Source organism: Coregonus lavaretus (assembly GCF_964263955.1).
Source record: "Coregonus lavaretus genome assembly, chromosome: 20".
Classification (NCBI taxonomy): domain Eukaryota; kingdom Metazoa; phylum Chordata; class Actinopteri; order Salmoniformes; family Salmonidae; genus Coregonus; species Coregonus lavaretus.
The window spans coordinates 1,316,599-1,325,833 of record NC_140007.1 but is presented as its reverse complement, the minus strand read 5'-3'; the positions used below and the strand labels follow the sequence as shown (position 1 = coordinate 1,325,833).

General features: G+C 44.1%; 1 pseudogene across 1 annotated transcript; it reads right to left on the bottom strand.

Moving 5' to 3' along the window:
* Positions 1 to 3,326: 3,326 nt before the first annotated feature.
* On the bottom strand, positions 3,327 to 7,415 carry LOC311147576 (leucine-rich repeat neuronal protein 1-like; annotated as a pseudogene). The gene is made up of 3 exons: positions 7,036 to 7,415; positions 3,690 to 4,829; positions 3,327 to 3,404 (listed from the first exon to the last, which is right to left on the bottom strand). The product of its transcript is annotated as a leucine-rich repeat neuronal protein 1-like (transcript).
* Between the last annotated feature and the right edge of the window lie 1,820 nt (positions 7,416 to 9,235).

Here is a 9,235-nt window from a genome sequence, read left to right as displayed (position 1 = left end):
GACGACACAGGAACGTCACTTCCCCATTGCGACAGCTTTTTTCACGTTGGACGCTTTCCGTCCTCAATGGTCTTTCTGCCTAGCAACCATAAAATCGCCCTTTGATGAGAACAAAGAATTAGCTATGTAAAATAGAAATATTAATTTAATTTGTTTTCTTTATTGATCCAGGTATAATTGAGTAAGTGTTTTTTTGTCCTGCAAGAGACCACAGTAAATGTTTCCCTTTATGATTATTGGACAGACATAATTGTTATTTGATTTTCATTCATAAAGCATACTACTTTATTTGAGTGATTGGGCATAGGGGCCCCATGGGATCTAGTCAATTGCGTCAGTATTCACCGCTGAAATAGTAGGTCTAGCTAACCCACGGGGGGCCAGTATAAAAAAAAAAAATATGTATTCACTAACTGTAAGTCGCTCTGGATAAGAGCGTCTGCTAAATTACTAAAATGTAAATGTAAAAAAACTTTTTGCAAAGATGTTTAGATATGCTCCAAGTCCCAATGCACAAACCTTACTGTATATACTCTTCTTGATCATGTTAACGAACGTGCATAGGCTATATTTCCTATGTTAGGCTTACAGAATGGATGAGCTGGGTCATCACATCTCATATCAACTTAAGTTCTTTCTGGATAAATAAAGTAATTATATTCTATAGGCCTACCTCACACATAATGTTATGCACATTTTCTTATAATATAATAATATGCCATTTAGCAGACGCTTTTATCCAAAGCGACTTACAATCATGCGTGCATACATTTTTTGTGTATGGGTGGTCCCGGGGATCGAACCCACTACCTTGGCGTTACAAGCGCCGTGCTCTACCAGCTGAGCTACAGAGGACCACAAATTCTTTATGCTATTCATTGTGGAAAGAACATTTAGAACATTGACAAAGGACCTGTAGTTCCTAAAATAATCAAATGGTTATTATGCGGCCCTGCCTTACCTTCACAATTTATTAATAATTTCACTCTGAAAAAATATGAAATATAGTGTTTATTGAGGTAGAGTTACTTGCTATTTTATCATATCCACAATTACAAAGAATCGCTTGGTCTTCTCTCTTCTTATCTCATCTCCACAGGTAGCATATACACATCATTCTTGTGTTGCAGCTTTATAAAATGTGCATTTCGAGAGTTTGGGACTATATGGGTTCTATCTGCAAAAATATGATTCTGAGATAATTGGCTTTAAAGTTCCGAACCCGTCATTAGTTTGAATGGTGTCTGCCATTTTTATATTGTATTCTTTTGAACTTAACATAAGTACTACTGTATATAGGTAGAGGACATTGAACAGAACAAGGCAATGTCAATAACTCAATTTTGACAAAAATGCAGATAGAACCTTATAGTCCCAAGCTCTCAATTTACTAAGCCTTGAAATGTTTTCTCTTTCATATTACAATAAAAGAGTGTACCATTATTTGTCCAACAATAGAACAATTAATACAGGAAATAAAAAATAAATGGGATACTGATTTTTTTCACGTCAAGAAATACATTTCTTCAGAAAGTGACCTTCCATTAACTATTGATCACAGACCAATATGTCTAAAGTGTTGAGAAATAGTAATGGTTTAATTCAAATATAACAAAATGCTTTATAATATATGTCAAGTTTAATAAAATGATATGCTTCAGCATTTGAAACATTGCACTGTACTTTTTTTCATGAACTGATGCCACTAGAGAGCACGTTTTAGTCCATAACATTTCATTTAGTGATTCAGTCTATTGCTACAGCATTTTGATAGATCAAATATATTTTCAGCCTCTTTATGTAACTATACACACAAAGAATGTGTCTGAAATTGTATTTTCTTGGCTTTATGATTTTGAATAGCTCAATATATTCATTTAAAACTGATTTGTGATTCATATGTATCATATTCATAATCAATCATGAAATAAACAAATATGTAAACACATAAATAACATGTTGAGATGTTTCATCAGGTTATAAAATAAATACGCAGTTTCTTACATCTAATGCAAAACCATGTAATGTGTTAAAATCTTGTGTTTCATCTTTGAGTTAAAAACCAGTATTACCTGAAAACGTTTTCCAGATATTTAATGCTCAAGCTGTCGATTCTTGTTTGAAATATTTTGGTACAGGGAAGATATTTGGATGTGCATAGTCCAACAACTAAGTGCATTGGATTTTGAATACATATTAAATTTTTAATAGGTTCACTTGTACTGTATGACATGGTTTAATACGTTTAAAAAAACGTTCAAACAAAAATAGTGCAATCTTATGCAGTAACTGGCCATACCGTGTGACCTTAAATTGCTATATTCTAGAAATGTATTTCTAAAGAAAATAAATATATAACGTGTATGCCGTAATTACCCACCATAATATACAGTAGATAGCATTAAATGTTGCATTGTGTGTGAAGGAAAATGCATGGTGTCATTGACACTTAACTGTCCATGCAGTGAATCTCAAAAAGGGTTAAACTCTGCATGACTTCATCATGATCTAGGTCTTATAATGAACAAGTTTAAAAAACATGAGGTTAATATTCATGCATAGGCTTACTATAATGCAACTCTTTCAATTCTAAAATAAAATGAGAAACTAAATAGATATTGAACAAATGAGCAAATTAATAAATAAACATACATTCAAATGCAGTTTTTTTCTTCATGTGTAATCTTACAGTAATAAATGCATAATACATGCAATGCCAGACATCTATCATTGCATTTATTTCCTTATTTTATATTCATGGGCTGTTAAAGCTATGAAATAGGGTAAGTTCTGTTATGAGTAACCCTCTAAAGAAGAAAGAACAACAGGATATGACCCCAAGTAGAAGAAACATGTTTGTTGTCAGCGTATACACCTGCATATTTTTAGTAGTGAAAGGAGAGAAGGGGTGCCTGATTAAATACTCAGAGCACAGGAAGAACATGCAGGTAGACATGCAAGAAATCCTAAGCAGTGATTTGGAATTAGTAAGCAGCAGTGAACAGGTCTTGACCTAAGCACTCTTGCAAAAAATTGTTATGGTTTCTGTTCATATTTAATGAAACATCATCTAGAAAGTTAATTATATAAACAATTAGGTATATTACATGCTTGATGTTACAATGTACTACTGTGGAGGTGTGTTTGGCTGTGGACACTTCAAACCTGGCCCACTCTGCATATTTCCTTATGTAACATAACTGCATTACAATTGGATCATTATTCAACAGGACAACTAAGTGTGCTTCAGCTAGAGATCTGCAGTCTAAAAATACAGTATGTTTTCACAATTACATATTTTTTCCATCTATGTACTTTGACCTTCATTACCACATGTTAGTCTTTGAGGTGTCTATCTGAGAGTTCTGGGGATCTACTGGACCCCCTTTCTCAGTCTCATTCTCCTACAGGTTGATCAGGGGAGGATAGAGCTCGTTTAGGGGGATGTAGGAGGCATACTGCATCTATTTCTTCAGGGAGTGGTGGCAGGATTTCTGCTTCATAATGTCTACCTGCCCATGTAGAAGACCAGCAGGGCCATGATGCAGATAGCAAATATGGAGCCCATGACAGTTGCCACGTTGGTGGGTTGGGAGTGGATGATCTTAGCCAGGACCTGTGGTCTTCACCGTGTGCCCCCTACATTCTGCCTGCCACCGTGCCAGTATATTTTCTCCAAATACACTGACATACTGTTTGTGTCTGCCCCCTCTGTGTTCCAAGCCACGCATGTGGATCTCCAGAGCCCCCTGTTCCTGCAGTCTGTGTTTCTTTGTGTTCCTGCCATCCACCATAACTGCCGAGACAGCCTCAGAGGTCACCTTGTCTCCTGTTGGCAACAGCCCAACACTCCAGAGTCAGGGGTTGCCAGCAGTGACATTGAGCAGAGGGGGGAATGTGTGGACGGAGATGTGAGGGATGCAGGTGTTGTTGACAACATCCCAGCTGGTGGTGACCACTTCCTGGAGGGCATGGCCAACTATATGGGGAGAAGAGGCACAGAGGGTGATCTGGGACTCCAGCAGCTTGAAGGTGGACTGGTTCACCAGGACTGGGCCCCAGTTAGAGAGGCAGTCACACCTGAGGGGATTGCTGTGGAGGCTCACTTCATCCAGGCTGGGGAAAGAGGATAAAACCTCATGTGACAAGAGGCTGATGTCGTTGTTGTGGACTAATAACGTGTACAGGCCGCCCATGTCAATGAAAGCTGCATGATCAATGTAAGCTAAATGGGGGTTATTATACATTTCCAGTTTTTCCATCTCTGGGAGGTTGGAGAACGCCGCCCTCTTAATGGCAACCAGTTCCTCCATGTTGTTGAGACTCAACTCCTCCAGATGGGGAAGGCATGGAAGTCTCCCTCCTGCACACAGGCAATGGGATTCTTGTTGAGGTTTAAAAACTTCAGATTTGGTAGGACCCATAGGGCATCTTTGGGGACTGCTGTTAGCTTGTTATCAAAGGACAAACTCTCCAGGTACCCCAACCCCTGGAAGGCTCCTGCGGGGATCTCCCTGAGGTCCATGCCAGCCAGCATCAGACTGTGCAACTTTGACAAGGAGTAGAAGTGCATATCCTGTAACCACAGGATAGGTTCTCCCCTATCATGAGGATCTCCAGGTTAGGTGAGACTCAAACCAGTGGCTGTCTATGGCCACCAGTTTGTTGGAGTTGAGATGGAGCCTCAGGAGGTTTCTCGGACTGGAGAAGGCTTTAGGCCCAATGGAGGAGATTTGGTTGTGGTTGATGTAAAGCTCTTCCAAACTGTCAAGATCTTTCAGACAGTAATCTTGCAGTTCCTGGTTTTCCTCAAGGTAGAGAGTGACAAGCTGGGGCATTGTCACGATCGTCGTAGTAATGAGTAGACCAAGGCGCAGCGTGAGAAACAAACATGACTTTAATTAGTTAAAGTTTCAAAACAAAACACGACTCGTGAAGTCCACGGTGACAATGACCGAACACGGAACAAAAACCCACAAACCCAAAGTGAAACACAGACAGTTAAATATGGCTCCCAATCAGAGACAACCAGCAAACAGCTGACACTCGTTGCCTCTGATTGGGAGTCACTCAGTCAAACATAGAAAATGACGAACTAGAACACCCAACATAGAAACAGAACACATAGAATGAACACACCCTGGCTCAACATAATGAGTCCCAGAGCCAGGGTGTGACAGTACCCCCCCCTAAAGGCGCGGACTGCGACCGCGCCTCAACTAAACAAAACAGGGGAGGGCTGGGCGGGCATACCTCCTCGGTGGCGGTTCTGGCTCCGGCCTTGACCACCACCCTCCAATACACCCCCCATAGTGCCCCTGGTCCAGTCTGTCGACTTGCACCCCTGGCTTGGTGCGTGGAGGAGGAACGGGCCTTACCAGGCTGACTTCTCGCACCCCTGGCTTAGTGCGAGTGGCAGGAACAGGCCGGACCGGGCTGGCGACGCGCACCGTAGGTTTGGTGCGAGTGGCAGGAACAGGCCGGGTCGGGCTGGCGACGCGCACCGTAGACTTGGTGCGGGTGGCAGGAACAGGCCGGGTCGGGCTGGCGACGCGCACCGTAGACTTGGTGCGGGTGGCAGGAACAGGCCGGACCGGGCTGGCGACGTGCACCGTAGGTTTAGTGCGTGGAGCAGGGACAGGCCGGGCTGGGCTGTCGACGCACACCGTAGGCTTGGTGCGTGGAGCAGGGACAGGCCGGGCTGGGCTGTCGACGCACACCGTAGGCTTGGTGCGGGTGGCAGGAACAGGCCGGGCTGGGCTGTCGACGCACACCGTAGGCTTGGTGCGTGGAGCAGGAACAGGCCGGACCGGGCTGGCGACGCACACCGTAGACTTGGTGCGTGGAGCAGGGACAGGCCGGGCTGGGCTGTCGACGCACACCGTAGGCTTGGTGCGGGTGGCAGGAACAGGCCGGGCTGGGCTGGCGACGCACACCGCAGGCTTGGTGCGTGGAGCAGCAACTGGCCGGACTGTGCTGGCGACGCACACCGTAGGCTTGGTGCGTGGAGCAGGGACAGGCCGGGTTGGGCTGGCGACGCACACCGTAGGCTTGGTGCGTGGAGCAGCAACTGGCCGGACTGGGCTGGCGACGCACACCGTAGGCTTGGTGCGTGGAGCAGGGACAGGCCGAACCGGGCTGTGGAGACGGATAGGAGGCCTGGAGTGAATAGCGGCCACCACCCGTCCTGGCTGAATGCCTACCCTCACACACTCTGTGTGAGGCATCCGCACAGGACGTACAGGGCGGTGTACCCCTGGCCTGGTGGCCTTCTGGATCCGCCCCCTTTTCTCCTCCGTCAGCCCCGTCGTCCATGCCGTGTGCCCCCCCCTAAAAATTTTCTGGGGTTGCCTCACGACCGTCCGACGACGACCCTGATCACGCCGTAGCTCCTCTCTACGGCGCGCCTCCACCGTCTCACTCCATGGCCGGCGATCCATCCCGGCCAGGATTTCCTCCCAGGTCCAGGACCCCTGCCCGTCCAAGATCTGCTCCCACGTCCAGGCTGCCTGCTCCTGGACACGCTGCTTGGTCTTGGTATGGTGGGTTTTTCTGTCACGATCGTCGTAGTAATGAGTAGACCAAGGCGCAGCGTGAGAAACAAACATGACTTTAATTAGTTAAAGTTTCAAAACAAAACACGACTCGTGAAGTCCACGGTGACAATGACCGAACACGGAACAAAAACCCACAAACCCAAAGTGAAACACAGACAGTTAAATATGGCTCCCAATCAGAGACAACCAGCAAACAGCTGACACTCGTTGCCTCTGATTGGGAGTCACTCAGTCAAACATAGAAAATGACGAACTAGAACACCCAACATAGAAACAGAACACTAGAATGAACACACCCTGGCTCAACATAATGAGTCCCAGAGCCAGGGTGTGACAGGCATGTTATGCAGTCCAATGTCTTGGATCTGCGTGAAGTGGTCCTCTGTAGCTCAGCTGGTAGAGCACGGCGCTTGTAACACCAAGGTAGTGAGATCAATCCCCGGGACCACCCATACACAAAAATGTATGCACGCATGACTTGTACGTCGCTTTGGATAAAAGCGTCTGCTAAATGGCATATTATTATTATTATTATAATAAAGTGGTTTTGGGAGAGGTCCAGCTCAGTGAGGTTGATTAGACTCTCGAGCTCCACAGACACAGAGGATATGTTGTTACTCTGGAGGAGAAGCACCTGAGTGTCACCTGAAATTTTCCACGGGACCCCACTAAGGTGGAGCTCATTGCAGTCCACCGTCTTCGCCTGATGGTATACAGATTGAGGAGTGTTTCACATACACATGGACGTGTTTCACATACACACTGCGCTGGGCAGAGAGAACAAGCTTCCGAACGTTGACATGAGGTCACCATCAGAAAGACAGTCATCAATGGAGCACAGATCCTAGATCCTCCCATGGTGCAGTAGAATAAGGTAACCTTGGTAACCCTGTGACGGCCAAAACACTTACTTCCTCTACTAGCAGGATGGAGCTTTGGTCATCTAGTCTTGTAAAAAGAAAAATACAAAAACATAATGCATATTAATGCATTTGACATGGTAATTACAGTCACTAGTGAAAGTCTACATACCTCTTGCACAGTCTTCACATTTTGCTGCCTTAGAATACAATCATGAAAGGGATTTAATTGGATTTTCAAAGTAAAAAGATAAATTATAGAAAAATTATAGAACATTTTCCAAATTACTAAAATAAAAAAAAAGGAGGATGTATTGATTGCGTATGTCTTCACACCCCAGAGTTAATACTTGGTGGAAGCACCTTTGGCAGCCATTACAGCTGTGAATCATTTTAAATAAGATTCTACCAATCTTGCACAACTCTTAGGCCAACATTGTTATTGGTATTGGTATTTATTAGGATCCCCATTAGCCACTGCAAAAGCATCAGCTACTCTTCCAAGGGGTCCACATGAAACATGACATAATATATAGTACAGAACATTATTAGTCAAGGACTGAAATACATACATTTAAAAGGATATTTAAAGCCTACATATCAGTACATACACACAATATCTAAGTCTAATACATAGTACAGTGAAAATTACAATACAATATATATAAAACTGGTTTTATTGCTAGCTTGAGTTACCTGGGGTGTCAGAGAGTTCAAATCAAATCACATTTTATTTGTCACATACAGTGAAGGAAAAAAGTATTTGATCCCCTGCTGATTTTGTAAGTTTGCCCACTGATAAAGCATGATCAGTCTATAATTTTAATGGTAGGTTTATTTTAACAGTGAGAGACAGAATAACTATAAAATAATCCAGAAAAACGCATGTCAAAAATGTTATAAATTGATTTGCATTTTAATGAGGGAAATACGTATTTGACCCCTCTGCAAAACATGACTTAGTACTTGGTGGCAAAACCCTTGTTGGCAATCACAGAGGTCAGATGTTTCTTGTAGTTGGCCACCAGGTTTGCACACATCTCAGGAGGGATTTTGTTCCACTCCTCTTTGCAGATCTTCTCCAAGTCATTAAGGTTTCGAGGCTGACGTTTGGCAACTCAAACCTTCAGCTCCCTCCACAGATTTTCTATGGGATTAAGGTCTGGAGACTGGCTAGGCCACTCCAGGACCTTAATGTGCTTTTTGAAGACTTCAAGATTTGACGGTACATGGCCCCGTCTATCGTCCCTTTGATGTGGTGAAGTTGTCCTGTCCCCTTAGCAGAAAAACACCTCCAAAGCATAAAGTTTCCACCTCCATGTTTGACGGTGGGGATGGTGTTCTTGAGGTCATAGGCAGCATTCCTCCTCCTCCAAACATGGCGAGTTGAGTTGATGCCAAAGAAATCGATTTTAGTCTCATCTGACCACAACACTTTCACCCAGTTCTCCTCTGAATCATTCAGATGTTCATTGGCAAACTTCAGACGGCCCTGTATATGTGCTTTCTTGAGCAGTGGGACCTTGCGGGCGCTGCAGGATTTCAGTCATTCACGGCGTAGTGTGTTACCAATTGTTATCTTGGTGACTATGGTCCCAGCTGCCTTGAGATCATTGACAAGATCCTCCCGTGTAGTTCTGGGCTGATAGTAGTTCTGGGCCGAATAATCACACCAACTGTTGTCACCTTCGCACCAAGCTGCTTGGCGATGGTCTTGTAGCCCATTCCAGCCTTGTGTAGGTCTACAACCTTGTCCCTGACATCCTTGGAGAGCTCTTTGGTCTTGGCCATGGTGGAGAGTTTGGAATCTGATTGATT